Here is a 16,302-nt window from a genome sequence, read left to right as displayed (position 1 = left end):
CACATGCTTATTAAATTTGCAGCGACATAAAGATAGGTACAGTACTTAGTATATTGATTGGTAGATTTATAATACAACATAATCCTGAATAATATGAAACTTAGAATTCTGAATTTGACTTTTAAAATAATCACTGAAACAAAATCTAATCTAAACAACCAATCTGTTGATATCTTTGAGAAAAGAAACCTAGGGTTGTAGTTGACTGCAAATCAAGTCTGATTCATTCATTCAGTGAACAAATGTTTATTGTGCCCCTATCCATATCGCTAAGTACATGGGGAATACAAGTGAATAAAATAGAGACCTTGCTTTCAAGAAGCTTCTAGTCTAAAGGAGTACGTTAATTTCCTAGGGGTGCCATAAAAAAGTACCACAAACTGGGCGGCTTAAAAAGACCAGAAATTGATTGTCTCACAGTTCTGGAAACTAGAGGTCCCAAATCAAGGTGGCGGTAGGGCCATGATCCTCTTGAAACCTGTAGGGGAGAGTCCCTCCTTGCCGCTCTGGCTTCTGGTGGTGGCCGTGAGGCTTTGGGGCTCCTTGGCTTGCAACTGTGTCACTGTAACTTCTGCCTCTGTCATCACATGGCATTCTCCCTCTGTGCGTCATCACATGACATTTTCCTCTTGTAAGCGCACCAATCGTAGTGGATTAGGGCTCACCCTAGTGACCTCATCTTCACTTGATCATACCTGCAAAGACCTGTTTCCAAATAAGGAACCAGGCTTTAGGACTTCAACATATCTTTTGGGGGAACACCGTTCCACCCATAACAAGGATTAAAAACTATTCGTCCAAGTGGTTGACTGTAATTCTGATAGGAAGAAGTGCCTTTATTTTTTTTTTTAATTTTTTTTTCAACGTTTTTTATTTATTTTTGGGACAGAGAGAGACAGAGCATGAACGGGGGAGGGGCAGAGAGAGAGGGAGACACAGAATTGGAAACAGGCTCCAGGCTCCGAGCCATCAGCCCAGAGCCTGACGCGGGGCTCGAACTCACGGACCGCGAGATCGTGACCTGGCTGAAGTCGGACGCTTAACCGACTGCGCCACCCAGGCGCCCCAAGAAGTCCCTTTAAAATACAGTGCCATGAGAACAACACGAGCTCGGTTAGCTTGGGGGAGGCCATCCAGGATGATTGGGAGCTGTCCAGGCAAAGAGGAGGAGTCTCTTTCCAGGAAGAAGAAACAACTGTGCTGAAAGCCTGGAGGCAGGCAGAGGCTTGGAGTTCCGAGAAAGTTACAAGGAAACCCAGTGTAGCTCAAGGGTATGAGGGGAAGGCAGAAGATGAGCTAAGGAGATAGCCCAGAGCCAGATCCAGCAGAGCTTTGTACACAGTGTTGAGGTGGCTTGGGGTGGCTACTAAAAACAAACAAAACCAAAAAAGATTAATAGAAGTACACAGGATGGAAGAAGATAATAGGCACACGAGACTGTACTTGTTTGACCACATCTGGAGTGCTTTGTTTTGTTCAGAGTGTCATTTTTTAAGTTAGTGCTTTTCAAAGTGTAGTAGTTGTACTTTGCTTGTTTTTTAAAAAACTTTTAAAAAATGTTTTATTTATTTTTGAGAGAGAGAGAGAGAGAGAGGAGAGAGGGAGAGACAATGCAAGTGGGGGAGGGGCAGAGAGAGAGGGAGTCACAGAATCTGAAGCAGGCTCCAGGCCTGTCAGCACAGAGCTCGGCACAGGGCTCGAACTCAGTAACTGTGAGAGCATGACCTAGGCTGAAGTCAGACGCCTAACCAACTGAGCCACCCAGGCCCCCTGTAGTTGTGCTTTGAAGTCACGTATTTACCCTAGAGGAGAGAAATCTTGGGATGGCAGCCATTTGGAATTATTTGGGTGAGAAGACTTTTCTGTAGTTGTTCTTGGGGCAGACTTAGACTGATTGGCAGGAGCTACCGGAAAGCTTCTAGAAGTCAGAGCCACACGGAGCCACATGGGAAAGAACAGGGGGATGCCTGGAGAATGAGTCCTTTCTGTGCCTTGGCCATCCATCAGCTCTGAAAGGTGTTCTGCAGTGAAGGTAAGGTGGAGAATGATGTTCTCCAAGGTCCCCCATGAGAAGTATCTGGTAGGTTTTCAAATGTGCCCTTGAGATTTCTAAAATACATTTACCCATACTTTATAATTAAAATGTAAGAGCATTAGAAAGGTTTTAAGATTAAATGTCCATGGGGGATTATGAAACAACTGAATTCTTTAAAAAGCCTTTGTAATACAATGTGGTCTGTCAATCATATCTCCATTCAAAAAATCTTTGCGGAATTATTTCAGTGTGCTGGTCTTTCGCGACACTCTGCTGTGATTGTGGTGGGTGTCCTTCCCCTCCCGTCCTTGGTACAAATACCTCTTTCCTTTTCCTCATGTTCTCTCAGCTGTCCTTATGTGGCTTGTTCTATCAGATTCGTTCCCAGGGATCAGTTGCCAGTCATTTGTGTTAAGCCAAATAATTCCTATTTATAAGTGATGGTATGTAAATGTGTACATCCTTTTTTACACCAAGCAAACAGTTGTACGTTCATTGGGGAAGGAAGAACCAGGAGGATGCACAGTGTAAGTAAAAGTTAGTACTACCCAGGTGCCATGGCACCCAGTCCCTTGCGGGGAGGCCACATTCAAAGAAACACTGCCAAAAGTGTACCTAGAAGGAACTTGGACTTTGGCTTGTATCTACTGAAGGAGACAGAGCTCTTATTCCACACCAGCACTTCCCCCAAATGCACCCCACCCCCAGCCCTTTGTTATATAAATCAGCCTGGCTTTTTGGCTTTAATTTCTTTAAGTGTGTGGTGTGTGTTTTTTTACTTCTTTGAGTCAAAAGGAAGCTCCTGAACTACAGCATTCATGTGGAGAGTAGCAAAATGGAAGCTTAGGAAGAGCGCAGGCTGAGCCCCATGGCAGATGGGGTGGTTGTGGAAGTCCAGGCTGCGGTGCTGGGGTTGCTGGAGAAATGGCAGGAGGCAGATTAGATCCAAGTAAGTCAATAATAGATCCAAAGCATTGACGTTCAGCTCATTCTATGCATTTCATCATCCTCTGTTATTTTTGAGTATGCTGATATTTAGAAGCATTTCCAGGCATGTTTTAAAATGACAGACATTAAACTCTCTTTGACCAAAATAATTCTTTTCAGATCTCTGCACAGCATGGTTTCATAGTTGGTTCCTCTTGCAGGGACCATTTAACGTCAGGGCTGGGAAATAACAGTGCTGGTCTGCTGGACTTAGCTGGAATTCACAGCCCCGCGTTTGATACTTCTCTGTCTGCATGTTGGTGCTAAGAACTGCCGAAACAGCTCTTTGCAAAGAAGCAGCAGTAGTATGAGGATGAAGGGAGTTTATTTATCTTCCTGTTACATTCTTGTTTCCCTACTCCAGGTGTACCATTGCTACATTGTAATACGGAAGCAATATAGAGGCAAGAAGGCCAAGATAATAGTTTTATTTTGGGGTGATACAAAGTGAGTGTTTTTACTTAAAAAATGTTTTTAATGTTTACTTTTATTTTTGAGAGAGAATGTGAGTGGGGGAGGGGCAGAGAGCGAGGGAGACAGGATCCCAGGCAGGCTCCATGCTGTCAGCAGAGAGCCTGACCCAGGGCTTGAACTCACAAACTGGGAGATTATAGCCTGAGCCGAAGCCAGACGCTTAACTGACTGAACCACCCAGGTGCCCCCAAATGAGTGTTTTTAAAAAGAAGTTTGAGAAACTGTGTGAGTAGTACATATATGTGTTCATATATTTTAAATTTCTGCTTAATTGGCAGGTCTTATAATGCTCTATTCTGTTTTTATAAATCCTGTTTCCTTGTAGAGCCCACTCTTCACACATTATTTAAATAATTGATTTGTTTAGGGAACTGTTACTGATCAGCCATTACCCCATAGAATTTTTAGAAGATGATGTGATGATAATCTGACTTTTAAATTGTAGTGTTACTTAGGCCACTGCTATTAGAATTTAAGATCAAAATAGATGTTTCCAGGAACTTCTGATTAAGAATTTACAGATATATAATTATTTTAAGGATTTGCTACTATTTATTAGGGAAATAACTTCAGTTGTTATTAAGTATTTATATGAAATTCAGGATCTTTTTCCAGAAAAGGAAATTTTCAAATAAAGTAAGAATGAGGAAAGGTTGAACTTTAAAGTGATTTTTAGAAGTGGTTGATTATATTAATTGCCAGAATTTCAAAATTAGTTTTTAAAGATTATGGATGCTGCTTTGTTCTGAGGACCAGTTAAACAGTATTAGGCTTTTTTCTTTTTCTTTCTTTTTTTTTTTTTTCTTTCAATGACTTCTGGAGTGGAAGAATGCATAAGGTATTCAGATTAGTCATGGCTCCTCCCCCCCCAGGAGTACTTTCTCTAAAGACCCCAGCACCAACCTGAGTCTGAACAGGCTGCTCCCCCCCCAACCCCCCCAGACACCTTGTATGTCCCACAGTTACTCTGGACTTCCCTTACCCACAAGCATACTATATGGTAACAGCCATTTATTTTTGTCTTTCTTCCTCTGCCTGTATCTCCTTGCCACTTGGACTTTTCTTTAGAAATTGCATTTATTCATTTATTTTTAAGTTTTTATTTAGATTCCAGTTAGTTAGCATACAGTATAATATTAGTTTTAGGTGTACAATATTGTGATTCAACACTTCCAGCCATCACCCGGTGTTCATCATGACAGTGCACTCCTTAATCCCTATCACCTATTTCCCCCATCCCCCACCCACCTTCCCTCTGGTAACCATCAGTGTGTTCCCTATAGGTAAGAGTCCGTTTTTTGATTTGCCTTTCTCTCTTTTTTTCCCTTTGAGTAAAGGGTTGGTTTCGTTTCTTAAATTACACTTATGAGTGAAATCACATGATATTTCTCTGACTTATTACGCTTAGCGTAATACTCTCTAGCTCTATCCACATCATTACAAATGGAAAGAGTTCATTCTTTTTGATGGCTGAGTAATATTCCTTTGTAAGTGTCCATTGATTGATGAATGGATAAAGAAGATACATATTTTTATAATATACAAATATACATGTATGTAATATAAATATATAAGTTGCATTTAGACTGTTTCCTTTTGTCTTTTTTTTCCTTTTATTTATTTGTTTGTTTATTTTTATTTTAGAGAGAAAGCATGAGTGGGAAAGGAGCAAAGGGGAAGAGTGAGAGAGAATCTCTCCCTGCTCAGCATAGAGGCAAACTCAGGGCTTCATCTCACGACCCTGGGATCATTACCTGGGCCAGAATCAAGAGCTGGATGTTCAACTGACTGAGTCACCCGGGTACCCCTCTTTTTGAAATTCCAAGAGTTAATCTTTTAGAGAAATTGAAAGTTCATTTAGCAATCAATAGGTTGAATTCAGTCTATGCAATAATATTCCAAAAATTAAGAAAAAGTTTGGTGAAAATTTAAGTTGGAGAAATTATTTGCAGTCATGGCATATTAATAAGTGGAATATGAATGTGACAAGAATGTCAGACCTCAGTGTTAGGAACATTATTTCAAGTTATTTTAGTTTTAAACTTCTTTGTTTTCATCTTCTGAGCTTAAATCGTAGGCTCTGAATTATGATAATGAAGAACTGGCACTGCTGTAATTACTTTCCCTGAGCACAGAATAGAGATGTTTTATTCAGATTTATTTGAAGCCAGCATGAACTTCAAACCTGTCTCAGCCAATAGTGGTATTTCCACAATCTGCCAAGATGCTAATGATAAAAATCTCTGGAGACACATTGTTTCTGTATTTTAAGAAGTACCAAATCAGAACATGCTTTGCAAAATTGAAAATATAGTTATTCAAACAAAATGACAAAATTTTAAGAAAGGACTTTCCAGTGAAACCATAAACCATGAATACACTGGGCATAGTATCCATCCAAATTTTGTGAACTTGAACTCAAAATGAATCTGAATTCCGCTTGAACTCCTTTCCTGCCACAGTTTGATAGAAGGAATTTTGCTTAGCACTGAAACAAAAGTGACTGAATTCTAACAATGAATTAAATTAGTTAGCTTTTGGGGGAGGGTGTAGGGTGTAGGGTGGTGACTTGAGAGGGATACTTTGGCTCTGTTTAGAAAGAGAATGGCAAGGATGCTGAGAAAGGGGAACCATCTTATGCTGTTTGTGGGAATGCCAACAGGTACAGCCACTCTGGAAAACAGTATGGAGGTTCCTCAAAAAATTAAAAATAGAACTACCCTACGATCCCACAATTGTACTACTAGCATTTATCCAAGGGACACAGGTGTGCTGTTTCGAAGGGACATGTGCACCCCCATGTTTATAGCAGCACTATCAACAATAGCCAAAGTATGGAAAGAGCCCAAATGTCCATCGATGGATGAATGGATAAAGAAGATGTATATCTCCTATATATATATATGTGTGCATATACATATATATATATATATGTGTATATATATATATATATATGTGTGTGTGTGTGTGTGTGTGTATATATGTATATATATATATATTGGAGTATTACTCGGCAATCAAAAAGAATGAAATCTTGCCATTTGCAACTACGTGGATGGAACTGGAGGGTATTATGCTAAGTGAAATTAGTCAGAAAAAGACAAAAATCATATGACTTCACTCATATGAGGACTTTAAGGGACAAAACAGATGAACATAAGGGAAGGGAAACAAAAATAATATAAAAACAGGGAGGGGGACAAAACAGAAGAGACTCATAAATATGGAGAACAAACTGAGGGTGGCTGGAGGGGTTGTGGTAGGGGTGATGGGCTAAATGAGTAAGGGGCACTAAGGAATCTACTCCTGAAATCATTGTTGCACTATATGCTAACTAATTTGGATGTAAATTTAAAAAAATTAAAAATAAACTTCAGTTATCTAGAAAGCCCATTTATTTAGAATACCTTGTTCCATGAAATGACTGTGCCAAATATTACTGTTTGTTTTCTGAGAATGTAAAGAACTCGACATGGAAGTTTTGACTATAGTCTAGAAGCACATACTTGAAGTTACTATGCATTTATTTTTTTTTTAAGTTTAGAATGAGAGTACAAGTTTTCGATGATTAAAACAAAACAAAACAAAGAAACATCCATGCACAAAGTTTTACTGAAGTCATTCTGACATTATTTGTTCATTCCCTTTTATTATTTATAAATTACAATTGCCCCTTGAACAACATGGTGGACAGGGGCACCAACCTTTCTCATAGTCAAAAGTCCAAGTATAACTTTTGACTCTCCCCAAACTTTAACTACTAATAGGCTACTGTTGACCAGAAGCCTTATAGGTAATATAAACAGTGAACACATGGTTTGTGTATTGTAACTATCATATACAACATTCTTACTTTAAAGTAAGCTAGAGAAAGGAAAATGTTACTAAGAAATCCTAAGGGAGAGAAAATACGTTTGTAGTGCTGTGTGGTATTTACTGAAAATGTGTGTGTAAGTGGGCCTGCGCAGTTCAAGGGCCAACTGCATATGCCACATACAGGAAGGATTTTAGGAGTTCTCAATAGAAAGCTCAGCAGTTACCATCTGGCCTACAGCCTGTCTGCCCCTGCCCTGCCCTGTCCCCCTGGACTCTTAGGGTGTATGTGCCATTTCTTCTACCTGACGCTTCATCCCAGCTCCGGATGTCAGTCTTCCACATCTCAAGAACCTTCTTTATCCATTCTCCCTTCTCTATGTTTTATCTCTCTCTCTCTCTCTCTCTCTCTCTCTCTCTCTCTCTCTCCCAACACTTTCCTCTCAGTGTCTAAACGCAGTAAATTCCTCCTTTATCCAGAGTCCCCCCTCGACTCCATGGCCTCTCATGTCATTTGCTGAAAAAGCCACCTGAACTTGTTTCATTGCCTCACCTCTCATCATTTCTCAGCCCAGTGTACCCGGCTTATACCCCCACCAAGCCACAGGTACTTCCGTTGTCAGGGTCACCAAAGATCTGCTCGTTACTACATACCCACATCATGCTTCTTGCCTTCTTTTCAAGCACTGTCCGACCCGGTTGAGTACTGTTTGCTTCCTCAAAGCCTCACTCCCTTTTTGGGTCAGAACCGCTGGTTCCTTCTACCACTCTTGCCTCTTCTTCTCACCCCTCCATGGGTGGTGGTGGTGGTGGTGGTGGTTGTTGTTGTTGTTGTTGTTGTTATCCCCCTCCTCCTCCTGCTCCCCCACCCCTCCTTCCCATTCCTTAGATGTATGGATCTTTGGTGTTTTGTTCACTTCCCTTCTCGTGTACAGTCTTGTTACTGGGTGACACTGTCCATTTAATGATCATCTCTGTGCTGATAATTCTCATATCTCCTGCCTTCTGTGCTCTCTTGAGCTTTGTTGAGACCACATGACAGTCCTGTACATACCTTAAAATCAGGGTGGTCAAAAAGAACCGCCTTTTCTTATTCTTTTTTTAAATTTTTTTAAATGTGTATTTATTTAGTTTGAGAGAGAGAGAGAATGGAGGAGGAGCAGAGAGAGAGGGAGAAAGAAAATCCCAAGCAGGCTCCACACTGCCAGCACACAGCCCAGTGGTGGGGCTCAAACTCGCAAAGTGTGAGATCATGACCTGAGCTGAAATCAAGAGTTAGACGCTGAGGGGTGCCTGGATGGCTCAGTCGGTTAAGCGGCCGACTTCAGCTCAGGTCATGATCTCACAGTTTGTGGGTTCGAGCCCCGCATCGGGCCCAGTGCTGACAGTTCAGAGTCTGCAGCCTGTTTCAGATTCTGTGTCTCCCTCCCCATCTCACACTCTGTCTCTCTCTCTTAAAAATAAATAAACATTAAAAAAAAGTAAAAAAAAAAAAAGAGACACTGAGTGACTGAGCCACCCAGGCACCCTTGTCTCTCTCTCATTCCTTATGTGAAGGACACACAAACCATCTAGAAGCCCTGGGCCTGAATTCCACAGTCATCAGTTTCTGTATCCTTCACCTCCTGAGCAGCTCAGTGGTCCATCCATTCCTTTTCACCCCACTGCCTTCACTCGAGAGCAGGTCTTAGTCCTTGTGTCTTGATTATTCCAGAAGCCCGATTTCCTTTCTTCATAACCCCAGTCTTGATCTTTCTCATCCCTTCCCTTCCCGTATTATAATATAGTCATTCTATCCTGTGTTACGATACAGTCAGAACGATAGTTGTCAAGTTGTAGATCTGGCTTAAAGTCCATCAGTGATTCCCTACAGCTCTCAGGATGAAGTCCAAGCTTTTTGCATGACCCGGGGACCCCTCTGTTTATCGTGCTTCCCTCTAGTTTCTCCTCAAGCCTCTAAGCTCTTGGTATATAAAGCCACTTTCTGTTACTTGCCATTCCCTCCACGCAAAACACCATAATCCCAGCCCCTCCCCTCCCGGACTCCTTCCCACGGCACATGCAGATGGCCAAAACCAGTTCATCCCTCTCTGACTCAGCAAACTCTTAACCTTCTCCAATGTTGTAAAATACTTCCTGTGCTTCCTTAGCTATCCCTCCTTTCATTAAGTGAACAGTTGATTCGTCAATGTAATTCATTGGTGTAAAAAGGTTTTAAATGTCTTTAGTAATTACTGTAGAACCCTTGTTTGCTATTCCTGGGATCTTGACTACATGTAGGGTGCATTAAAGAAATAATGTTATCTGGAGCCCAGATTGGATGTATGTATGTCCAAGAAGAAAAAGTTTTTTTCTGCCTTATAAAAAGCTGTGTCTTGGGGCGCCTGGATGGCTCAGTCCATTAAGCATCCGACTTCAGCTCAGGTCATGATCTCACAGTTCCATGAGTTTGAGCCCCGCATCAGGCTCTGTGCTGACATCTCAGAGCCTGGAGCCTGCTTCAAATTCTGTGTGTCCCTTTCTCTCTGCCCCTACCCTATTCTCACTCTGTCTCCCTCTCTCTCAAAAATAAATAACATTTAAAAAATATGTTAAAATTTTTTTAATTAAAAAAAATTAAAAGCTGTGTCTTTCAGGTAGAGGGTATATATATATGTAGGTGGGTATAAAGGAAAGGCCTTGGGGCGCCTGGGTGGCTCGGACGGTTAAGCATCCGACTTCGGCTCAGGTCATGATCTCGCGGTCCGTGAGTTCGAGCCCCGCGTCGGGCTCTGTGCTGACAGCTCAGAGCCTGGAGCCTGTTTCAGATTCTGTGTCTCCCTCTCTCTGTGACCCTCCCCCATTCATGCTCTGTCTCTCTCTGTCCCAAAAATAAATAAACGTTAAAAAAAAATTAAAAAAAATAATAAAAAATAAAGGAAAGGCCTTAATGCATGTTAAACTCAATGAGTGCCTTATTAGAAAAAATATCTAAACAAATTCAAGTTAATTCCATGAAGATACCTGCTCTTGGTAAGAAGAGGAATTATCAGGAAATACACCAGAAATGTCAAGAAGTAGCAGCAGTCTCGAAGGATTGAGATTGCAAGTGGAACCCAGTAGAGTAGGCCCTGCTGATAGCACCTTAATTTTCTTTAGTAGCTTCTGGTTTCAAGGAACAGAGACCATTCAAACTGCGAGGGGCATTGGAGTAATAGTGTTATAGGAGTCCCCATTGGTTGGAGGTACGACCAAGAAGAACAGATTTTTTTTCTGCCTTGTAAAAAGCGGTGTCTGTAATATTGCCTTGACTTTCTCTGTCTCAGTGCCTTCAGGTATGCCATGAAATTCATAGCAGTCTAGATCTCATATGGATACTGGGAAGAGTCTTGAAGGAGTAGACTAAAAGGGCTTAGATCAATACCGGGCACAATGGAAATGCTTAATGAATCTTAGCCGGTTTTATTAGCATAGCACTTCCGGAGTTGGGACCTCGCTTTGGAAAGGGCCTCTCCTGATGTTGGATGTGGCAGGTATAGGGTGACTGGGCCCAGCAGAGGACACCTCCCTCGGTAGCTGCCAGGGGAGAGGGAACAGGTGGCACCCTCTGGCATTCAGAGTGATTTATTAGCCAGAGATCGCTAAAACCTAACGGGAACGGGGTTCTGTCTGTGCCGAAGATGCCACCAAGATCCTTGAGCGTGAAAGTGGGGCGCTGACTGGGCAGATACTCCGATTACCAAGGTACTGGGGGCTCTGGTTTCTTTTCCTTCTTTCTTTCTTTCTTTCTTTCTCTCTCTCTTTCTTTCTTTCTTTCTTTCTTTCTTTCTTTCTTTCTTTCTTCCTTTTTTTTTCTTCCTTTCTTCTCCAACCCTAAAAATTGAAACTTAATTGAAAATTAAGTTGAAAAATTGAAAACTTAATGTTTTTTTTAATTGCTCTGCATCTATCTAAATGAGGCAGCTGAGGATGCCTTAGTCCTGTATTTTTGCCTTTGCTAAATAAAGCTAAATGGGTTCACATTTTATTTTTATTTTTTAAATGTTTATTTAAAAAAAATTTTTAAGTTTACTTGTTTATTTTGAGAGAGACAGAGCAAGTGGGGCAGGGGCAGAGAGAGAGAGAGAGAGAGAGAGAGAATCCCAAGCACACTTTGCACTGTCAGTGTGGAGCCCAACATGGGGCTCGAACTCACGAACTGTGAGATCATGACCTCAGCTGAAACCAAGAGTTGGACGCTCAACTGACTGAGCCACCCAAGCGCCCCTGTTTATTTATTTTTTGAGAGAGACAGAGAGCAGGAGCTGGGGAGGGAGAGACAGGAGGGGACAGAGCATCTGAAGCAGGCTCTGCACTGACAGCAGAGAGCCTGATACGGTGCTCGAACCCACGAGCTATGAGATCATGATCTGAGCCAAAGGCAGACACTTCACCCACTGGGCCATCCAGGCGCCCCTAAATGGGTTCACATTTTAAAGCATCAGCCAAGTACCTTTGCAAACTCTATCAGCTGTTTGTTTGTTGCACGTCCTTAGAAAAAATGCTTGTCTCTGGATTTTGTGTCAGAAATTTTGAAATAGTTTACCATCCTTGTACTGATTTCGTATAAAAGGGCCCAAAATACAAATGTGATTGCTACAATGGTTATTGACTTTGTGTTGGCCTGAATTGAGTCATCGATTTCTATTTATTTCTACATTTGCATTCACCTAGCTGCAGAAAGCTTTGGAGGAACTTTTGAGAAATTTGTTCAGAAAACTTGCTTTGAAGGAAAGATAAGCTTTGGAACAAAATATAAGTGAAATATATATGAAAAAGTACTTTTGTTTTCCAGAAAAAAGAAAAGTTTTGAGTTTGAATGAAAACGTTTGTTGTTTTTGTCTTTTATCCTGCACTATACTTTTGATGTATTGTTTGAGAAATTAATCTCTTAAAAGTAAGTGAAAAGTGAAAAAAAAAGTCAATAATCTCATGGTATTATGTCCATATCCCTTTTCTCCTTTTCACTAAATTATTTAACCTACAATATAATTTGAAAATAAGGTTTTGAAATTTAAACTTTTAGAACTGTATTTGATGCTGAACTTGGAGATTGCAAACCCCAGAGGCCTACGTCAGACGAGAGAAAAACAGAGTGGGGCAGGGATCCCAATTCTGTGTGGTTTAATTCCTTTCCCCCTGTCAGTCCAGAAACAGAAAGTACAGATTGTTTCACCATGAAACTAGCAACTCAAATGAGGCAGGAAGAATTGGTTACAATTCTGACCAGCTAATTTGTTGAGGATTTGTTGGAAGGCCCACCCCTCTGTCTTGCTGCAGCTGCTTTTTCCTGTAAGATTTATTGTCAGGGCCTGTGACACTGGCACAGAGTATTAAGTTTGAAATTTCACTTTATTTAGGGAAGGAGGGGAAAGATCCATTTCTATGACACTAAACACTACATCAGAGTTTTGATTGACTTTTGACTGTACGTAGCAGATTCTGGAAGCTTTCTGCGGTTAGTTGAAAGTCTGCTCTATGGTAGTGTCCTATCATCGGAGCTAAGAATTTACTTGACCTAAAATTCTGTACTGTCGTTTGCAATCTGGATTGGAAAAGTTTGAGAAGGAGGTGATTCCCAGCTGCTGAGGAAGTACTTTAGTTTTCTGGCAAGAATCAATAGGGCTCCTTCACAGAGTTAGAGTGTCTTGAAACAGTTATACTTCAGGGTTGGGGCAGGGGGCTGAGGACGATCTAATTGTAGCATTAGTCTCATTAAATGTATTCAGAGACTTCTCTGTTGCAGAGTCTGTCGAAAATCCCTTCTAGGCCTCTGTTGGCTAATAGCATTTTCAGATCTAAGCTAAGGTGTGTTGATTTTCCCTCCTCAATAGAGAGGCTGCTATCTTAGCAATTAGTAAAATAACTGTTGAAGAAAGATACGTATCTGTTTCTGCTATTACCAGAATCATTTGTGACTTTGGGAATGTTGATTGGAGCTTTTATATTCTAAGGCTAAGGCCATGAGGTAATCAGTGTTGTGTGGGCCTCTCCCAAAAGTCTAGATGGTCATCCTTTACTACATTTCTGGAGGTTTGGTTTTAAATACCAGTCCTTGGTCACAACAGCAATAGCTGACAGTGGATATGATGGTGTGGATTGTTGTCTGCTCTTGGAAAAACTGTCTGTGCACCCTAGACCAATAGAACCACCTTCAAAATCCCTGCATATTCTCCCTGCATAGTTGTGTGTGTGGATGAGACAGCACACAGGAGCCTAGGCAAGGACAGTGGATACAGACCTGACTCAAAGGAGAGAGGTATGAGTGGATTTTTTTTCAGCAAACAAAATCACTTGGAGAAGTATGATAAAGTTATCCTATCTCACATAAGGAGCATATCTTTTTTTTTATGGGTTTATTTATTTATTTATTTATTTATTTATTTATTTATTTATTTTTGAGACAGAGAGAGAGCGTGAGCAGGGGAGGGGCAGAGAGAGAGGGAGACACAGAATCTGAAGCAGGCTCCAGGCTCCGAGCTGTCAGCACAAAAGCCCATGCTGGGGCTGGAACTCACGAACTATGAGATCATGACCTGAGCTGAAGTCGGACGCTCAACCAACTGAGCCACCCAGGCGCCCCAGGAGCATATCTTTTTTAAATGTTTTAAAAGGAAAAATTATAAAAACTATGTAAATACCAAATTATATCACTGATAGAAAGCACAAATGTCTTTTATTTTTCTTATTCCCCTGTTACTATTCTACTTCCATGTATTAGGTGGTCTCCACAAAAACCTACTTTACAAAAGCACAGTTCTTTTTTCTTTATTGACTAAAATCCACAGGATTGAATACATGTTTGTTGAATAATGGTTCATTAAACGGACCCCGTATGTTTTTACATTGCTTTTCTCTCATCCCATTATATTTCTGCAAAATTGGTTTTGTGTCATAGCGTCTGCAATCAGTGTTTTATCAGATAGGTGTGCGTAGTTGAGATTGTTTGTGAGGGACATTGTGTAATCTGTTGGTTCTGAGAAGAGTTTCTGACGTATGTGTTTCTGTTACTCAAAGCAAATGAATGCTTGGCAAATGGCCGCTTGGTCTTATTTCCTCAGGGCAACAGAGAAAATACTTTCCATTTTTAATACAAAAGAGGTAGTAGATCTTACCTGATTAAAACTATACATTTCTGCAAAACCATTTTGCTTCCTATGTAATCTGGAGGAAATGAAATTCACTTTTCTGTTGACAAGATGACGGTCACTCATGTATTCATTTTGGATAAATGTTAATAAGAGTTTTTGCTGTTTTTAACATTTCAGAGAGGTTTGTAGTATTGGTTGGCTTGCTTAGCCCCTTTAATTTTTATGCTGCATTTTCTGTGTGTGTGGTTTTTTGTTTTTTGTCTTTTTATTTTTTTAGAAATTTCACAAAGAACATTGTTACTCTATTACCAGAAAAAAAGAATTAAAAAAATAAGAGCCCACCCAGAATCCCGCAACTTTCTTTTTAGTTTGCTTTGCTTCCTTGTAGACACTTTCCCTTTAAATAGAAATAGTTGCAATAGTTGCAGAATTTGCTTCTTTTATTCATGAAAACTGGGGTTAATCCAGTATTTTATCAAGAGTGTTTCACTTAGTTCAGTGAGGAACAGATAAGCCTCATTTTGCCTGTCACTTGTTTCCTAAAGTCGTAGGCGACGTGTCCCATTTTCACATGATCTTAAATCATTACTAAAATTCAGTGGATTTGCGCGCCTGGGTGGCTCAGTTTGTAAAGTGTCTGACTTTGGCTCAGGTTATGATCTCAGGGTTCTTGAGTTCAAGTCCCACATTGGGCTCTATGCTGACAGCTTAGAGCGTGGATGGAGCCTGCTTTGGATTCTGTGTCTCTCTCTCCCTGCCCCTCTCCTGCTTCTGCTCTGTCTCTCTCTCACTCTCTCAAAAATAAATAAACATTAAAAAAATTTTTAACTCCGTTCTTCTTCATTGCTGAGCACTTTTCAACTGGCAGTGATCCCTACTCCTTGCTCTTTGCACATCTCTGTGTAAAAACACTTCGGTGTTATGGAAGGCGAGTGTAGTAAACCCCTTCACTTCCTCTCACTTGGCCTTTTATATAACTTCACCTTTTCAAGTCTTGATTCTTTTTTAAGCAGATCACTTTCTTACCTTATCTTCTAGCTGTGTTATCTGAGAAATAGCTACTTAGGGCTAGGTAGGGGTAGAAACTGATACACATTTGATTTATAGAAGTATTCGGTTTTGACTTTGGAAGCTAGAATATGTTGGCAACATTGGAGAGGTCACATGTATTTGCAGATTTTTTCAACAAGTATTTGTGAAGGGCCGTGCTGGGCACTAGGTCAGGGGGTGTGGACAGTACTGATACGTAAAACTTTAGGGGCACCTGGGTGGCTCAGTCAGTTAAGCATCCGACTCTTGATCTTGGCTCAGGTCATGATCTCACAGTCTGTACTATCGAGCCCTGCGTTAGGCTCCTGCTATCAGCACAGAGCCTGCTTGGAATTCCCTCTCATTCCCTCATTCCCTTCCTCTCTCTCTCTCTCTCTCTCTCTCTCTCTCTCTCTCTCAATAAGTAAATAAATAAATAAACATTTAAAAAATGTTTATTTTCACTGTCAAGGAACTTTTCACTCATTTTACTATTTCTGCAGGGTTTTTCTCTACCTTCTTTGAACTAGCTGTTCTTGAAATCAAGGACTTGCACTTACATTGATACATGAATTCTGTTCAGGGAGTGAGCTTTGTCTGCTAGGTTTAGTGTAAAACTGGATGATTCATATCCCAGAAATGTCTGTGTCTCTTCCGAGCACCAAGTCGTTTACATTTAACATAGAATGTTCATCTTATTTATTGTTTTTACATAATTTTAATAATAGCTGTCTTTTATAGATATGAAGGTTGAGAAATGTTCAAGGGTTTATTTTATAAGATAGAAAGCTCTGGGTTCTTCAGAGAAGGTGGCAAAGCTGTGATCTCATGAGTTTAGATAATTGATAATAGAAT

At 40.6% G+C, this 16,302-nt stretch overlaps 1 protein-coding gene across 4 annotated transcripts in view; it reads left to right on the top strand.

Moving 5' to 3' along the window:
- SLC7A2 (solute carrier family 7 member 2) overlaps positions 1-16,302 on the top strand; it is a 76,415-nt gene that overhangs the window by 33,251 nt on the left and 26,862 nt on the right. Inside the window, exon 2 of one of the 4 annotated variants that reach the window (XM_058720082.1) lies at positions 10,448-10,533. The exons of the other annotated variants lie outside the window; for them this stretch is intronic. The gene's annotated coding sequence lies outside the window, so the exon portion shown is untranslated. The remainder of the gene's footprint in view (positions 1-10,447; positions 10,534-16,302) is intronic. 4 annotated transcript variants of the gene reach the window in all.

The sequence above is a fragment of the Neofelis nebulosa genome, chromosome 3, assembly GCF_028018385.1.
Source record: "Neofelis nebulosa isolate mNeoNeb1 chromosome 3, mNeoNeb1.pri, whole genome shotgun sequence".
Lineage (NCBI taxonomy): Eukaryota > Metazoa > Chordata > Mammalia > Carnivora > Felidae > Neofelis > Neofelis nebulosa.
The sequence above is the reverse complement of the archived record's forward strand: the minus strand, read 5'-3'. Positions and strand labels throughout refer to the sequence as shown.